The 18,531-nt window shown below is 34.4% G+C and overlaps 1 long non-coding RNA gene across 1 annotated transcript in view; it reads right to left on the bottom strand.

The window, feature by feature from the left end:
• LOC144582850 (uncharacterized) overlaps positions 1 to 18,531 on the bottom strand; it is a 293,627-nt gene that overhangs the window by 56,651 nt on the left and 218,445 nt on the right. Inside the window, exon 3 of the long non-coding RNA XR_013536323.1 lies at positions 9,114 to 9,209. This is a non-coding gene — a long non-coding RNA (uncharacterized LOC144582850). The remainder of the gene's footprint in view (positions 1 to 9,113; positions 9,210 to 18,531) is intronic.

Genomic DNA, 18,531 nt, shown 5'->3' with positions numbered 1-18,531 from the left:
TCACGCCTGTAATCCCAGCACTCTGGGAGGCCGACGCGGGTGGATCATGAGGTCAACAAATCGAGACCATCCTGGTCAACATGGTGAAACCCCGTCTCTGCTAAAAATACAAAAAAATTAGCTGGGCATGGTGGCGTGTGCCTGTAATCCCAGCTACTCAGGAGGCTGAGGCAGGAGAATTGCCTGAACCCAGGAGGCGGAGGTTGCAGTGAGCCGAGATCACGCCATTGCACCCCAGCCTGGGTAACAAGAGCGAAACTCCGTCTCAAAAAAAAAAAAAAGAAATTTATACACGATAACAACAAATGCTTATTGCTACCTCATTGGTTTCTTTTTTGGAGGGGGGAGTTCTGGGGGAGGGATTACTTCCAGCCTGTCCCCTCCAGTATCTTATTCAATATTGATTCATGGATATCACAAGAAAAGAATGCAGAATCTAAGATAACAGTCTTTAGTTAATCTTGCATACATGGCTTCAAAGATTCTTAGCTGTGAGATTTTAGCAAGTCATTGAATTTCTCTGAGCCTTGGTTTATTCCTCTTTGTTTTTTTAGTTTATTTTAAAAATTATTTTTGATTTTTCCATAGGTGATTGGGGTACAGGTGGTAGTTGGTTATACGAGTAAGTTCTTTACGGTGATTTTGGTGTGCCTATCACCTGAGTAGTATACAGTGCATCCTATTTGTAGTCTTTTATCCCTCACCCCCTCCCATTCTTCCCACGTCTCCAAAGTTCATAGAAGTATTCTTATGCCTTTGTGTCCTCCTAGCTTAGCTCTCACATATCAGTGAAAACATAATGATGTTTGGTTTTCCATTTCTGAGTTACTTCACTTTGAATAATAGTCTCCAATCTCATCCAGCTTACTGCAAATACTGTTAATTCATTTCTTTTTTATGGCTGAGTAGTATTCCGTCATATACACACACATACACACATACACACACACATATCACAGTTTATCCACTTGTTGATGATAGGCATTTAGGTTGGTTCCATGATTTTGCAATTGTGAACTGTGCTACTAAAACATGCCTGTGCAAGTCTCTTTTTTGAATAGTGATTTCTTTCCCTATAGGTAGATACTCAGCAGTGGGATTGCTGGATCAAATGGTAGTTCTACCTTTCGTTCTTCAAGGAATCACCACACTGTTTTCCATGGTGGCTGTCCTAGTATACACTGCCAGCAGCAGTGTAAAAATGTTCCCTGATCACCATATCCATGCCAACATCTACAGTTTTTTCATTTTTTGATTATGGCCATTCTTGCAGGAGTAAGGTGGTATTACATTGTGATTTTTTTTACATTTCCCTGAACAACACAAATGACCATCGAAATGGAAAAAAAAATAAATTAAGGTACAGCTAATGAAACACTGTACATCCACATCAAATGAACTAGATTCACCTACATCAAGCTGGCTAAATTTTGAAATGTAATGGAGTTAAAAACAACTATTGGTTAAATTTTGAAATGTTGTTGAGTTAAAAACAATTGTGGTTAAATTTTGAAACACAGTTCTTGAGTTAAAAACAATTAAGTTGAAGATAATTATATACAGTTCTATCCATACTCTGTGTACATTTAAAACTTTCCAGAATATCATATTGATTTTAAAACCTGACTGGGAGGAATATATACATCTTGAAGGCAGTGGTAAACACTCAGAAAGAGAAAAGCAGGTGGAGTTGGGGAGGGTCTCATTTGCAGCTTCCTCTGTGTAGAACATTTTATTTATATTTAAAATATATCTAAAGTAAATTCAACTAAACATTACCATTTGTGGCATCTGTATCATGGCTACATGTACTGGAAGTTGTACATTATTCTATCCATTTTTATGTATCTTTGAAATATTTCATGAAAGAAGGGACGAAGGAAAAAAATGAAAGAAAAAAAATTTAAAAAGAAGGAAATGTCATGTTTTAGAAAATAAATCCGAAATCAGAGGTCCTATCTAATGTTCTAGTTAGTGGGTATTTCAACCCTTTTCTCAGCAAAACACATCTCAAGAAACATAATCAGTAGGTCAAAAAATGTAGAATGAAGTGGAAACTGAATTACAGAGAAATAAACAGAAATGCAATGATCAAGGAGGAAAATGGCATAGCATGTGAAATCTCAGCCCACTGGTTTTCCAAGGTCTTTAGAAACTATTAGGCAATTAGTCACTTCAAGGACCCTGGAGGCAACAAAGTTCAATATTTCTCATTTTGAAAAATGAAATAAAGTTAAAAGACTGCAACATTTGTTCAAGTTTGCAAAGACAGTCTCTATAGTAGGCACTAGGATTAAAGTTCCCTTCTTATATTTTTGAGACTTCAGTTTAAATATCTTTGAAAAAATTTCATTTCTGCCTATTTGGCTGTTCTTCCACATAAGAGGCTAACTAATTTGACAATATTTAAGTTCCTCCTTTATTTTATCTTTTCCCAAATTCTTTTTGGGAGTCTTCCAGCATCTTCATAAAAATACCTATCACACAGCCTTCTAACCGTAGTATTTTCATCTGATGAACCACATCCCAGGGTAAATATTGTCCCTTCCCAAGAACTGGGTTACAGTTAAATATGTACTCTTCCAATCATAAAAATAACAATCCCCTATCAAGTATAATAAAACCTCAGTTTCTACTTTTATTATAGTTCTATAAAGCAAATCCATATGTTTCATCTTATGAGAGGTAATGATATTTGTAATTCGCAGCCCTACATTTGGACAATAATAGTAAAATAGGCTTACTCTTAAAAGAGAAATAAGTAAAGGGAATAATTAAGGATACTTTATGTATTTTTTAAAATTAAAAAACTTGAGAAAACAAATATAATGCATATGCATGTAATATGTGCATTTCCTTATTTGCAAACTGGTTTCTCTATGGCATTTTATCCACCATGAAATTATAGCCATAAGTCTACAGGGAAATAGGAGGATGTGGTGAAAGAAAAAATCCTGCCAGAGAAGAGAATATGGATTGTGAAAAAGATTAGAACATTATATAAATAAAAAAATTATAAAACATTTTCTTCTACATCTGAGAGGTACTGTTCAAATATGCAAACTCATCATGGTTTCAAAAAAAGGTAAATAGTGTGGAATATAGAAAAAAACCAGGGTTCTGTGGCTCTCACGTATAATCTCAGCACTTTGGAAAGCCTAGCTGGGAGGATTGCTTGATTTGAAGAGTTCGAGACCAGCCTGGGCCACAGAGCAAAACCTCCGTAGCAATAAAAAAAAAAGAAAAAGAAAAACAGACCAATTTCCAACAAATAATACTATTTAGAATATAAAAAATATATATTTAAATATAAATATATTACATAATATATTTTATATATTAATGAATATACATAGAAATATATATTCATATATATATCACCAATATATATTCATATATATTTATATGTATATATCTATAACATAAAATATATATTTATATTTTATATATTTTTAAATATAAGAAAATATAAATATATATAACACAAAATATATAAAGTTTAAAAATATATATAAATAATATTTTTTACAAAATTATTACACTCTAAGTTCTGGGGTACATATGCAGATCATGCAGGTTTGTTGCATAGGTATAAATGTGCCATGGTAGTAGTTTGCTGCATCCACCACCCGGTCATCTACATCAGGTATATCTCCTTATGCTATCCCTCCCCTATCCCCTCACCTGCTATTCCTTCCCTAGCCACCCAGGCACAAGTGTGTGATGTTCCCCTCCAGGTGTCTGTATGTTCTCATTGTTCAACACTCACTTATGAGTGAGAACATGCAGCATTTGGTTTTCTGTTTTTGTTCAGTTTGCTGAGAATGGTTTTCAGTTTCATTCATGTCCCTGCAAAGGACATGAACTTATCCTTTTTTATGGCTGCATAGTATTCCATGGTGTATATGTGTCATATTTTCTTTATCCGGTCTATCATTGATGGACATTTGGGTTGGTTCCAAGTCTTTGCTATTGTGAACAGTGCCCCAGTAAACATATGTGTCTTTATATTAGAATGATTTATAATGTTTGGGTATATACTCAGTAATGGGATCACTGGATCAAATGGTATTTCTATTTCTAGATCCTTAAGGAATGACCACTCTGCCTTCCACAATGGTTGAATTAATTTACACTCCCACCAACAGTGTAAAAGTGTTCCTGTTTCACTGCATCCTCTCCAGCATCTGTTGTCACCTGATTTTTTAATGATTGCCATTCTAACTGGCGTGAGGTGGCATCTCAATGTGGTTTTGATTTGCATTTCGCTAATGACAAGTGATGAGTTTTTTTTCATGTTTGTTGGCTGCATAAATGTCTTCTTTTGAAAAGTGTCTGTTCATATCCTTTGTCCACTTTTGGATGGGGTTGTTTTTTTCTTGTAAATTTGTTTAAGATCTCCATAGATTCTGGATATTAGCCCTTTGTCAGATGAGTAGATTGCAAAACTTTTTCCCATTCTGTTGGTTGCCAGTTTACTATGTTGATAGTTTCTTTTGCTGTGCAAAAGCTCTTAAGTTTAATTAGATCCTATTTTTCTATTTCGGCTTTTGTTGCCATTGCTTTTGGTGTTTTAGTCATGAAGTCCTTGCCCTTGCCTATGTCCTGAATGGTATTGCCTAGATTTTCTTCTAGAATTTTTATAGTATTAGGCCTCATGTTTAAATCTTTAATCCATCTAGAGTTACTTTTTTTATAAGGTGTAAGGAAGGGGTCCAGTTTCAGCTTTCTGCATATGGCTAGCCAGTTTTCCCAACACCATTTACTAAATAGGGAATCTTTTCCCCATTGCTTGTTTTTGTCAGGTTTGTCAAAGATCAGATGGTTGTGGTTGCGTGTTGTTCTTTCTGAGGCCTCTGTCTTGTTCCATTGGTCTATATCTCTGTTTTGGTACCAGTACCATGCTGTTTTGAGTACAGTAGCCTCATAATATAATTTGAAGTCAGGTAGCATGATGCCTCCAGCTTTGTTGTTTTTGCTTAGGATTGTCTTGGCTATGCGCCCTCTTTTTGGTTCCATATGAAGTATAAGGTGTTTTTTTCCAATTCTGTGAAGAAAGTCATTTGTAGCTTGATGAGGATAACATTGACTCTATAAATTATTTTGAGCAGTATGGTCATTTTCATGATATTGATTCTTCCTAACCATTATCATAGAATGTTTTTCCATCTGTTTGTGTCCTCTCTTATTTCCTTGAGCAGTGATTTGTAGTTCTCCTTGAAGAGGTCCTTCACATCCCTTGTTAGTTGCATTCTAGGTATTTTATTCTCTTTGTAGCAATTGTGAGTCGGAGTTCACTCATGATTTGACTCTCTGTCTGTTATTGGTATATAGGAACGCTTGCAATTTTTTCACATTAATAGAAATAATATATTGTCATATTGTCATTCATTATTTTTTATTAAATTTATACATGATCAATTCAAGCAAAAAAAAAGTAATAAAAGACAAAAGCACACCCACACAGACACACACACACACACACACACACACACACACAATTCCATCACCCAGAATTAATCGTTATGAATGTTAAAGTTACATAATTTCAAACATTTCCTCTTATGGATTGACGGATTAAACTACTATAAAATAGTATACTGTGAATATCATTTCAATAAAATCCCATAAATGAACCTTTGCATAAATTGAAGAGAATTTCCTCCCCTCCCTCTTTTTCTATCTCTTTCCACCTCTCTTGTTTTCTGTTGGTCTATCTTTTAGCCTTTCTGTATTTTTCCTTTCTCCCTTTCTGAGCTTCCTTTTTTCAAAGTTTATTACTTTTTCAAAGGAAGTAAAGTATCAGGTTTACTCCTTTTCTTTTATAATTTCTGATAGTTTTAATTTTGCTAGCTTTTATTATTTTTGGTTTATTTTATCAAGTACTGAAAAAGAGACATTCGTAATTTGTCTTATTTCTCAATGTCAACATGAAAATAGTTTCAACCTGCTACCCTTTTATGTATTTGGTATGGTACATACTTTTTTTTTAAACCAGTTTTCAAAATTCTTCAAAGACTTTTTGTAAAGAATAAACAAAGGAAGAATTGTAATGTTTTTAGGAAAAAGGAAGGAATAGGGCAGACCACATTATAGAAGAAATGAAAACTATTTTCTTTATAGATATATTTTTCAAATGCCATTTGAAAAGTACCTAGGACTTAAATGTTATTTGGAATTTTATATTTCATAGCATGTAAAAGAGGGAGTATAAAAGTCAGAGAAATGCAATTATAGTCAACTCTCCATATCTTTGGGTTCCACATCTGTGGACTCAACCAACCACAGATCAAAAATGTGTTTTTAAATGAACAGCTGGGTCTGTCTTGAACATTTACAGGACTTTTTTTCTTGTTATTATTTCCTAAACAATAAGATATATTTATTATTGACACTGCATTTGCATTGTGGTAGGTATTATAAGTAATGTAGAGATGATCTGTTAAAAGAATACAGAAGGATGTACATAGGTTATATGAAAGCACTACACCATTTTATGTAAAGGACTTGAGCATCCATAAATTTTTATATCCCCAAGGGATCCTGGAACTAGCCTCCATGAATAACAGTGACAAATACACAGATTATTTTTTTAAGTCTCCTGTTACTGTTTGCTGAAAACCAGGTGTTCCCAAGCAGCTTCTCAGGAACCCCAGTGCCAAAGCTTCACAGTGCCCTCATGGATGGAACCCCAGAACTGTCCATCTTGGCCATTGTAAGCTAGTGTAGACACACTACAATGGAGAACTGATGACACAATATAACTTGCTTTATTCTTCATTCAAGGACTATAAGCCACAGATCTTGTCAAAAGATTTTTAGTTAAAGTTTTCAAATTAAAAAAAAAAATTGAGACTACAGGTATTTTATCACAAAGTGTTCAATAATCCTCTAATACATCACAGACCTATTTTGCCTCTTATCAATTTAAGCAATGATTAAAGGCAGATTTGGGCATTGAAAGAAACTAAACACCCAATGTCTTTAACCATAAAAAGAATCTAGTTCCATAGAGTTTATATATACATATGTATGAGATTTAATAAATACATAATTTACATAAAAATACATTAAAATATTTTGTTATGTCATTGACTCACTGCTTATATTCTATCCTATAAAATGTTCACAGGATAGGAAAGCCATCTTTCTTAGATTAAACTTGATCCAGCAGGATGTTTAAAAGCTACATGTAAGGACAAACAGTTTAAGCAATTAAAGATCTAGGCCTTGATGGTTTGGTCTGGGAATTCAACTGACTGTTAAATAATCATCTAATTGAGAGTGTGGAGAGGACACTGAGGAGTCATACAGGAACAACTCTCCTGCGTCTGAAATTGAGATGAATTATATACCCATAAAATATGAGGTACAGATCAAGTTACCCATTATGTTACACAAAGAATCAAGGAAACAGAGTAAGCAGGGCAGTTAGTTAAGAAAATCCATAAAATTAAAGCTCATCTGTTTGAAAAATCAACTTGAACTAGACAGAGAATACCTATCATTATACGTACAGTAGGTAAATTGTGATTTGAGTGGAATGTATTTGTATATAAAGTCTTAGCCAATATAAGGTCTTTTCATAAATTTTCACAAATTAGACCTCTAAACAAGGCTGATTACGTTTATTCTCTATCATTATCTCAGGGACACAACAACACGAGATAAATTTTTTAAATTTGTAGTAGCGTGGGGTGGAGTAGAGAAGACCACTGTTGAAGAGCCATATGGCCAGACAGAGTCAATGACTCATATGCTTCTCTACATAAGGCCACCTCGTTTGGAAATTCGGGATACATCAGTTATAAAGAGTTAGAAGAATAAATTTATGTCTTGTCTTTCTGTTCCAATCTAGACCCTGAGGCCCTGGTGACCTTATCTATTTGGAAACTCCCAGAATAAAAGAGGAAACATTCCATTAACTCCCTTTTAATACAAGCCCTGTACTTCCTCCCCTGTTCTGATGTACTTCTGATTCTAAGAATTAATTGGGTCTGGCTTATGCAACACTAATTGTTCTAGATATTTTACAGAAATAAATGTCAGCATTTCTCACAAGACTGGAATTTCCCACCAGCTTCTGAAGACTGGCAGAGAAAACTAAAATATGAGAAAACATTCTCATTCAAGGTTAAACTTTCAATAGAATCTTATGCGAGCTACATTTTTACCAGCCTTACTAAACCAACAGAAAGGTAATCTAGGAAAATAGAAGAAAATGTATTTTACATGTGCACATACCTACACATATATGTATACATTTGAAAACACAAATAACATTTTGGTTAAGAGTCATTAGAAACATGCTATTTCAATAATAACTTATTTTGTTTTAAAGTGATAATGAAGATGATGCTGATAATAATACCAAAAACAAAAATAATAAATTCAGTGTTCCCCTGAGATGCACATAAACTTTTGAAAAAGAATCATCACCACCAAGCCCCAGACACTGTTATCACCTAGAGGTCAGAGATGCTGGGTTCTGGAAAAACTGGAACTATCCCTCAGAGTCCTACAGCTCCTCTCCTAAAGCTAGGCTGGGGCTTCATGGGCAACTAATCTCCCCACAGTTGTAAACTCATAACCCTGAAGAGGCAATCCCCAAAAGCAATGCTACTGGATAAGAAAAGCCTCCGCCACAGGGTAAAGGGGACAGTAGTAGACCTAGTCCACATGTCTAGTAGAGTAAGAGCTTATTTCCTTTGTAACAGATAAAGAAGGGAGTCATTTTCCAGGTTTTTCTTGATGGGGAGATGATGGAGATTAAGTGGAGAGGAATACTGCTCTAGATCAGTTTCTGGGAACGAGGACATCTCTGCATGGCTGCAGGCATGGCTGACATCTCAATAGTCACACATACAGCACAGAAGCCATGATTTATCTGCTTCAACCATGTAAACACCCACAGTGGTTAGAAATTCCTGTTATAAAGCTCACAAAACTCTGTATTTTTTCTTGTATTTATTACAAGTTAATAATAGAATTGTAAGTATTTGTTTAATACATTAAGATCCATTGCCATTTCTTAACAAATGGCTTAGCATAAAGTGGGCACTTAATAGGGCATAATATATCAACTGAATGAATAAATAAATAAATGAACAAACCTGGAAGTTTCCATCTTCAACTGCTGTCAGTTCCATCTCCAAAATTTGTCTTTTCAACTTGTCTCCATTCCAACATGCCCCAAACCACCATATTTTCTGAAAAATAGATGCATTCATCAGAGTGATCTGTTACAGTCTTGTCCTTGACCAACCCAGATGTCTCCTACAAGAGGCCTCCCACTGCACTTAAAAATAAATCCAGACTCCTTATTCTGACTAACCAATCTCTGTATGATTTTACACTTGACAGTTCCTTTAAGCACATCTCATGCTACTTTCTCATTTGCTCCTACTACTCAAATCCCAGGGTTTATACCCCTTCCTAGAAAGTCCTCATCTTCTTTTTGTCTGGAATCTTTTTGTACAACTTTCACCTGGTATTTTAAAGAGTCTTTGATTAAAAGTGATATTGTTTGGATTTGTGCCCCCTCCAAATCTCATGTTGAAATGTGATTTCCAGTGTTAGAGGTGGGGCCTTGTGTGAGGTATTGGATCATAGAAGAAGAGCCCTCATGAGTGATTTAGCGCCATCCCCTTAGTAATGAGTTCTTGCTCAGTCAGATCATGCAAGATCTGATTTAAAGAGTCTGGGACTTCCCCCTTCTCTGCCTTGCACCTGGCTCTTGCCATCTAACAAGCCTGCTCCCACTTTGCCTCCTGTTATGATTGCAAGCTTCCTGAGGCCCTCACCAGAAGCAATTACCCTTAGAGCTTACAGAACAGTGAGTCAATTAAACCTCCTTTCTTTATAAATCACCAAGCCTCAGGTGTTCCATTAAAGTAATGCAAATGGCCTAACACAGAAAACTGGTACTGAAGAGTGAGGTATTTCTATAAAGATGCCTGAAAATGTGTAAATGGCTTTGGGTAGTGGTTGGAAAAGTTTAGAGGGCTCTGAAGAATATAGGAAGTTGAGGGAAAGTTTGGAATTTATTAGAGACTTGTTAAACGGTTATAATCAAAATGCTGATAGAAATATAGGCAATACAGGCCTGGCTGATGAGGTCTTCAACGGAAATGGGAATTATTGGGAACTGAAGTAAAGGTCATCATGTTATACCCTAGAAAAGAATCTGGCTGCATGTGTTCATGCCCTAGAAATTTCTGGAAGTTTGAACTTAAGAGTGATGACTTAGGGTATCTGGTGAAAGAAATTTCTAAGCAGTAAAGTTTTCAAGCTGTAAAGTGTTAGAAATCATGCTTCTAACAGGCTTCAATCAGATATGGGATCAAATGAATGACTTATAATAAAGTTGTAACTTATATTGAAAAGGGAAGCCGAGCATAAATGTTTGGAAAATGTATAAGCTGTCCCTGTGGTAGAGAAAGATTTTAAGCAGACTGTGAGATAACCACTTGCTAGAGAATTTATCATGACTAAAAGGGAACCAAGTGCTAATATCCAAGACAATGGAAAAAAAGCCACCATTCTCAAGGGCTCAAGCCATAAGGTATGTGATACTGCTTCCCACATCCTAGCTGCTCTAAAATACACCCACCACTCAAAGAACCCAGGTACAGCCTGAGTCACCACTCCAGAAGCCTCAGGCCATAAGCCTTGGGACACTGTTCCATGAATCCTGGCTGCTCTAGACATAGACACAACTCACAGAGCCCCAGGACCAGCTCAAGCCGCCACTCCAGAGGCCTCAAGCCATAAGCCTTGGCAGCTTTCACATGGTGTTAAGTCTGTGGGTGTACAGAATGCTAACATGAAGGTGGCTTGGCAGCTTCTCCATAGATTTCAGAGGATGTATTAGAGAACCTATGTATCCCAGTAGAAGCCTGCAGCAGAGGCAGAGGCCCTACAGGGATACTTGGCTAGGGTAATGCCAAGAGAAAATGTGGGGTTGGAACCCCCACACTGTCCCTACTGGGGCACTGCCTAGTGGAGCTGTGTACAGGGGGAAGTCGCCTTTTGGGCCCGAGAATGCTAGATCTACAAGCACCAGGCACCTTGTGTGTGGAAAAGCCGTAGACACTCATCTCCAGTTGGACAGCAGCCGCAGCAACCGCACCCGGCTGAGCCACAGGAGCAGAGGTGTTAAAAGTCTTGGAAGCCCACCTCTTAAAACAGTGTGCCCTGGATCTGGGACAGGGAATCAAAGGAGGATATCTGGAGATTTAATAAGCTCCCTGCTGGCTTTCAGACTTGGGTGGGGTTTATTGTTCCTTTCTGTTGGTCAATTCCTCCCTTTTGGAGCGGGAATAGATTCCACTCCAAAGAGACAGTGTCTCAGGCTATGGCTTGAGCCTTCTGGAGTGTAGCCTTTTCCCCATTGTTTTGGTTATTAACTCTTGGCTCCCTTTTAATCTGCTAACCTTTCTAGGCAGCTTGTACTGCCATTGGCAGCTTCTCTATTTCAGAGATTGTGGAGCAGTGTCTCCAGGCTTATTGGACACTATGGCCTGAGTGCTCTGGAGTGGTGGCCTTTTTTCCCATTGTCTTGGATATGAGCACTTGGCTCCCTTTTAGTCATGCTAATCTCTCTAGGCAGCTTGTATCACCCTTGTATATTATGAGTAAACAACTTGGCTTTTATTTTATAGGTTCACAGGTAGAAGGAACTTGTCTTCAATTTCAAATGAGACTTTGTACTTGGGATTTTGAGTTAGTGCAGAAACTTGGTGGACTAGTGCAATGGCATTATTGTGTTTTGAAAAGTGAGAAGAACATAAGATTTAGAGGGTCTGGAGCAAAATGCTAAGGTTGGATGTTTGTCTACTCTAAATGTCATGTTGAAATGTGATTCCCATGTTGGAATTGGGGCCTGGTGGGAGGTGATTGGATCATAGGGGTAGATCATTCATGAGGGATCTAAATCCCTCATGAATGGTTTAACACCATCCTCTTCATGACAAATGGGTTCTCTCTCAGTTGGTTAATGCATGATCTGGTTGTTTAAAAAGAATCTGGAACCTTTCCCTCCTGTTCTTGGCTTCTTCCACTCTTGCCACATGACATTGTCTGCTCTCCCTCTGCCTTCCATGACTGTAAGATTTCTGAATAATTCACCAGGGTCAGATGCCAGCACTGTACTTCCTGTACAGACTATAGACCCATGAGCCAATTAAACCTTTTTTTCTTTAGAAATCACCCAGCCTCGGGTATTTCTTTATGATAACACAAACAGCTTAACACAAAACAAATATTAAGATATAGCCAATAATCAACAAATCAACAAAAATATCTGCATACTCAAGGAAGGTACTACCCTTAGATCTGAAGGGAAAAAGGGAGGAATTGCTGATACCAGAGCCCAGAAATATTTGAAGCTTTCTTTAAAGAAAGACACTTTGTTACCAGAACCTCTGAACTGAGATAGAGAATATGCAAAAGAAGGAATACCTTGATATCCTTCTTTTCCGACCCTTCTGTCTCCTACCAGCATCTCACTGGTTGAACAAATAGGAAGCCAGGAAACCCCAAGTCATGATTGCAAAAGTTAGTTTCACAGGATACAAATAAGGAAAAAGTAGGGTGGGGAAGAGTTGCAGGAGATCAAACAGGAAGTAATTAGCAACAAAAATCAACTAGAAAGTACTCAAATCTTACACTCAGGAACCTGTCTTACTTTCCAGCATGGAGTTTGGCAATCTTTGCTGAGGTAAAAATTTTTCCACATATTTTTTCCAAATTACTAAATCTTTAATTTTAACCTAGAGCAGGCATTTAAGTATCGTGTCAATGACATTTTGTTCAATCCTAGGATATTAAAGTCTTCAAAAAAGGCACTGAAATCAAAATGTTAAAAATTGGATTGCATAGTCATATGGAAGCAGCATTATTACCTAGTGCAACTTTGAAGATCAAGAGTTTGTTTGCAAGTGTGGAAGAAAAATGGTAATAACTGTAATGTACTAAATGGTTTAGTCAAATGCAGTATACCAACAACGCATGTTATGTCTTTCTAAAATATGCCCAAATCAAATGCTTACAACAATTTGGCAGGCACTTTATTGAGATACTAGGATTTATGGTTAGGGCTCTATTTATCTTTTTACAAAATTCGAAACACAATGAAGAGATATTTTCAGAGATGAACAAAGGAGGGATAGCTTTGAGGGTCATAAATGGTAAATGTAGGAATGGAAAATTTTCTGGAGATTAGGAGACAATATCATCTATAATTCATGATTACATTGTTACCTATGACCTAGTCTTTGATCCTAGACATTAAAAACCTAACCAGGGAGAGAAGCCAGGGACATAGAAGCCAAGAGGAAAATAGGGGCAAAGTGACTGAGAAGCAAATCAGTGCTTTAAGCAATCTTCCAGGGTTGCACAGAAAAATTTAGAATTTAGGATCTGCCAAGGAGAAAGAGAATGGATGGTTCTCAGACTTCAGGTGAGATCACTGAAGGCTTAAAACTTAGTTATTAATCCCTGTCACAAATTAACAAACTATTATAAGGATTAAACCCAGATTGACTCCACCCAGTCTCAGACTAGATTAAGTTAGCCACATCTATCCAAACTGTTTGTCAAAGGCACACATAAATCCTGTCTGGAGGGTTTTCATTCACAAATTCTTGACTGCAATCAAGAGTTATTTTTCACATCATAAGACAAGACAAAGTGATCAAAAATCAAAAGAAAAAATAGTTATTAGGAAATATCCTCAATAGTTCTAACTACTAGTTAATATTCTCAAAAAAATAGAATACAAAATGGAGAATTTGCAATATATTTTGAATATTTGAAAAACATAAGTGCAAATTCTAGAACTAAATAACACATTTACTAAAGTAAATTCATTTAACAACAGATAAACATAGGTGAAGATAAACAGAAAATTGTGCAAGACAAGATAAGCAGTAAAAAAAAATACTCTAAAGAATTTAAAAAATAGAATGAAATACATGAAAGAGTATAATACAACCTTTAAAAAAATTATGTAACTGAAATCCCAGAAGGAAAGAGGGAAGGATAATGAAAAAGAATTTTATGAACACGTATTGACTAAGAATTTTCCCCCCAGAATGAAAAACATCAAGCCAAAAATTCAAAAAAGCACTATGAACTCCAAGCAGGATAAATATACAAAGAAAAATACTCATAGCATGCAATAGTAAAATTAGTGTAAAACCAAGAACCAAGATAATGTTAAAATTAGTCAGATAAAATAATTCATTAAACATAGTAGAAACCTTCAAAGTGATAATGAAAAATAATTGCTAACTTAGAATTCTAAACTATGAGTCTCTCTCTGTGGCCCCAGCTAGAATACAGTGGCAAAATCACAGCTCATTGCAGCTTTAACCTCCCAGGCTCAAGTGGTCCTCCCACCTCTGCCTCCTAAGTAGCCAGAACATGCCCATGCCACTAAGCCGAGCTAATGTTGATTTTTTTGTAGAGACATGATCTTGGTTTGCTGCCCAGGCTGGTCTCAAATTCCTGGGCTCAAGCGATCCTCCTACCCCAGCCTCCTAAAGTGTTGGAATTATAGGTGTGAATAACTGCATACAAAGTATTCTTAATTTTTAAAAACCATTCAATGCTAGAAATTATTTATCATCAGCATACCTCTACAAAATATTAAATGTCAATGTTAAAGGGAGTTTTTTAGGAAGAAAATTATCCTAGATGGAGGCATGGAGATTAACAAAGGATTGAAAAGCAATGGAAAGAGTGAATATATACATGAGCATAAATGAATACTGGTAGTACAAATAAAAATAACAATATCTTGCGGGTTTGAATTACATTTATAAGTGAAAAACTTGCAAAAATGAGAGAAAGAAGTAATGAAAGTTCAAGTGTTCTAAAGTCCTCAAATATCTGATAAGTAGCAAAGGAATACATTTTAATGGACTGTAGTCAAGAATGGATGTTGTTATCTCAACAATATATAATTAACATGGTAAAATGGTGAGAATAATAAAACTTGATTAATCCGAAATAGGCAAAAAAGTAGTAAAAAATTACAGACTATAAAATGGGTAAATACAAAATAAAAACTAAGATGGTGGATATAAAGCATATACATATAAAACTCCATTTAATATAATTTGATTAAATAATTAACCAAAATTAGCAGAATGGTTTTAAAAACAACAACAGCACAACTGTGCTATTCGTTGCTCAAAAAGTTCCCTTTAAATGTAAGAATAAGAAGGTTTACAAGAAAATATAAGAAAAAATATATATTCTAAAAACCCAAATTAAAAGAAATGTGCCATGGCTATATACTAAGAGACAAAATTTAAGGAGAGAGAAATGTTGAAGAAAAAAGGGATGTTTCATAGTGTAAAAAGAGGTTGATTCTTCAAGAAAATAAAACAATTTTATCTCTTATCTAAATTTATAGCCTGAAAATACATAGAGCAGAAAAATGACAGAACATAAAAGAAAAAAATGGGCAAACCAGAATTTATTTTAAGAGATTTTGACATACTTCTCTTAGTAGCTGGTAGAAAAGGACACAAAAATTACAAAGAATATAAAAATAGTTAAACAATGTGATTAACAAACTTAACCTAATTGGCATGTGAAGAACATTGCTATCAATGGTTGCAGAACATATTTTTTCTTTTTCTTTTTAAAAAAATCTACACAGGAATCTTGTCCCATATCTAAATTCTCAATAAATGTCATAGATGAAAATAAGACAAATATTATTCTGTGAGCAAAGTGGTATTGTTTGAAATTAACGAAAATAAAAGCTAGAAAATATACATATCTTCGGAAATAAATTAAAATGCTTCTAAATAACTTCACAAGTCACATCTAGAATTAAAAAGGAAATTAGAAAGTATATGAAGTACATTATATTAAAAACAGATCATTAAAATGTTACAGTTAATTCTGTTTTGAAATAAATTTATAGACTTTTGCATATACTTTAAAAAGAAAAATGGTTTTGAATCAATTATTTCAGTTTATATCCTAAAAACTTTAAAATAATACCAAATTAAACAAAAGAGAAAATAGAATGTAAGATATAATAAAGATAAAAATGAAATTAATGAAATAGAAATCATTATACAAGAAAAAAATGTTTCTTTGAAAAGACATGAATTCAACAAGAATTATGAGAAAATACATAAACCACCAACATCAGAAACAAAAAGGAGTTATTACTATAGATTCCACATTATTGAAAGTTTTATTTTAATCCATTTAAAGTTTTATAAGTTACTAAAACTTAGAAAAATATAATATACAAAATTGCCTAAAGAGAAATTTAAAAATCTAAATATTTCTATATCTGTTACAAATTTAAAACTGTATTTTGAAACACTACCACAAAGAAATTTCAGGGTGAGATGTTTATATCAGGAAATTTTATAAATATTTAAGGAAGTAAGAGGTTGAATTTTACTCAAACTCTTTAAGAGAATAAATGAACAGAGATTCTGTCTTTTGAGGCCATCATTATCTTGATAACAAAATCTGCTAAAGGAAATTAAAGAAAGGAAAATTTCAAGCCAATCTCATAAGCATTCAAAAATTCAAATAAAACATTAAAAATTCATATTCTGTGAGATCCAAATTCAAAAAATATATTATGCTCAAGTTGACTTTGTTCTGGGAATATGGGTTTTACCAGTCAAAAACCAATCAACGAACTATATCTTAACGAAGTAAGTGTAAAACATGATCGTTTTAAAAGATACAGAATTTTTAAAAATAAAATCCAACATCCATCTATGATAACACTCTTAACAAATTAGGAATACAAGGAACATGTCTAACATAATACAAAATCTCAGAGCAAACATACACTTAAATACACCTAATGATAAAATATTGATAAGTTTGCTCCAAGGCCAAAAACAACAAAAAACGTTCAATATTCACATTTCTATTCAACATTGAGCTAGAGGTCTTAAAGAGCAGTAAACCAAACAAACAAGCTACAAGAGTTAGGAAAAAAAAAGGAATAACATTGTCTTTATGTAGACTGATTATCATTAATAAGTAAATTTATCATGACATCCAAATATAAGCTCAATGTACAAAAACATTATTGCTTTCAATTTATCAGCAAAAATTGTTAAAATTAAATTTATAAAATATACCTTTTACAATAGCATTAAAAATAAAATTAGAATAATACTAATGAAAACTGTTCAACAACTCTACGTAGAAAAAGAAAGGAGAGTAAATGGAGAAATATGCCATACTTATACATTAAAATACTCAAATTATTCTGCAGATTCAATTCAATTCTAATCAAAATTTGCCCATATTACTTGATTGTATGTATTTGTGTGCATATTCAGAAACTAATTCTAAAATGTATACTCAGGTGTAAAAATTCAAGGATATATAAAGCAAGGAAATTTGTAGAAGAGCAAATTTGAAACCCTTACACTACTGGATTTAAGGATATTTTTAAGCTACAATATATACAATGGTGTAGCACTGGCACAACCATATGCAAATAGGATAGCATAATAGAGCACTCAGAAACAAACACATTTACATGGACACGATTAAGACAAAGGCAGTACTGCATAGTAATGGGGAGAGGACAGTCTTTTCAATTAGTTGTGTCACATTAACTAGACATTTACATGGAAGAAAATAAATTTTGACCTTCATACCATACTATTTAACACATAACTGAGTAATTTTAGATCCAAATGTAAACTATAAAACAATAACACTTTCAAAAGTAAACATGAGACTATACTCGTGATCTTAAAGTAGACGAAATATCCTGAACAAGATGCATTAACCATAAATGGAAAAACATAAATACATTTTAGACTACATTAAAATTTAGAAGTCTTCATCATTAAAATACACCATGAATAAGAAAGCTGTAGAGTAGGAAAAGACACATACTATATGTGTAATTGACAAAGGACTTGTATACAGAATGTATAACAAGTTCCTACCAATATCAGTAAGAAAAAGAGATTAGCTAATTCAAAACTGGTGAGAGAGGTATTTCACAAAAGACAATACCCAAATAATAAAAATGGATATATACATATATATACACATACATACTGGATTTAAGGATATTTTTAAGGATATATTTAAGGATATTTTTTAAGGATATATATACTGGATTTAAGGATATTTAAGGATATATATATATGTTTAACCTCTTTCCTTATCAGAGAAATGCAAATTAACCCATAATATATGCCCATCAGAATAGTTAAAATTAAAAGCACTGACCATGTTTTGTGTGGGGAGCAAGTAGAACATACATTCATCATTGGTGGAAGTATAAATTGGTATAACCACTTCAGAAGATTACTTGAATGTATAAATAATGTAGATATAATTTATAACCCAGCAATTCTACTTGTAGGTATGTACTATTGAGAAATGCTTACCAAAATACAGGTGCAAAAGTGTCCCAAGTACTATTCCTAAGACATTCAAACTGGAAACAATACACATGCCCACCAATAACAGAGTAGCCACAAATTGTGATGTTCACAGCAGAAGATA

Source organism: Callithrix jacchus, chromosome 5, assembly GCF_049354715.1.
Source record: "Callithrix jacchus isolate 240 chromosome 5, calJac240_pri, whole genome shotgun sequence".
Classification (NCBI taxonomy): domain Eukaryota; kingdom Metazoa; phylum Chordata; class Mammalia; order Primates; family Cebidae; genus Callithrix; species Callithrix jacchus.
This window is presented reverse-complemented; position numbering and strand designations above follow the sequence as displayed.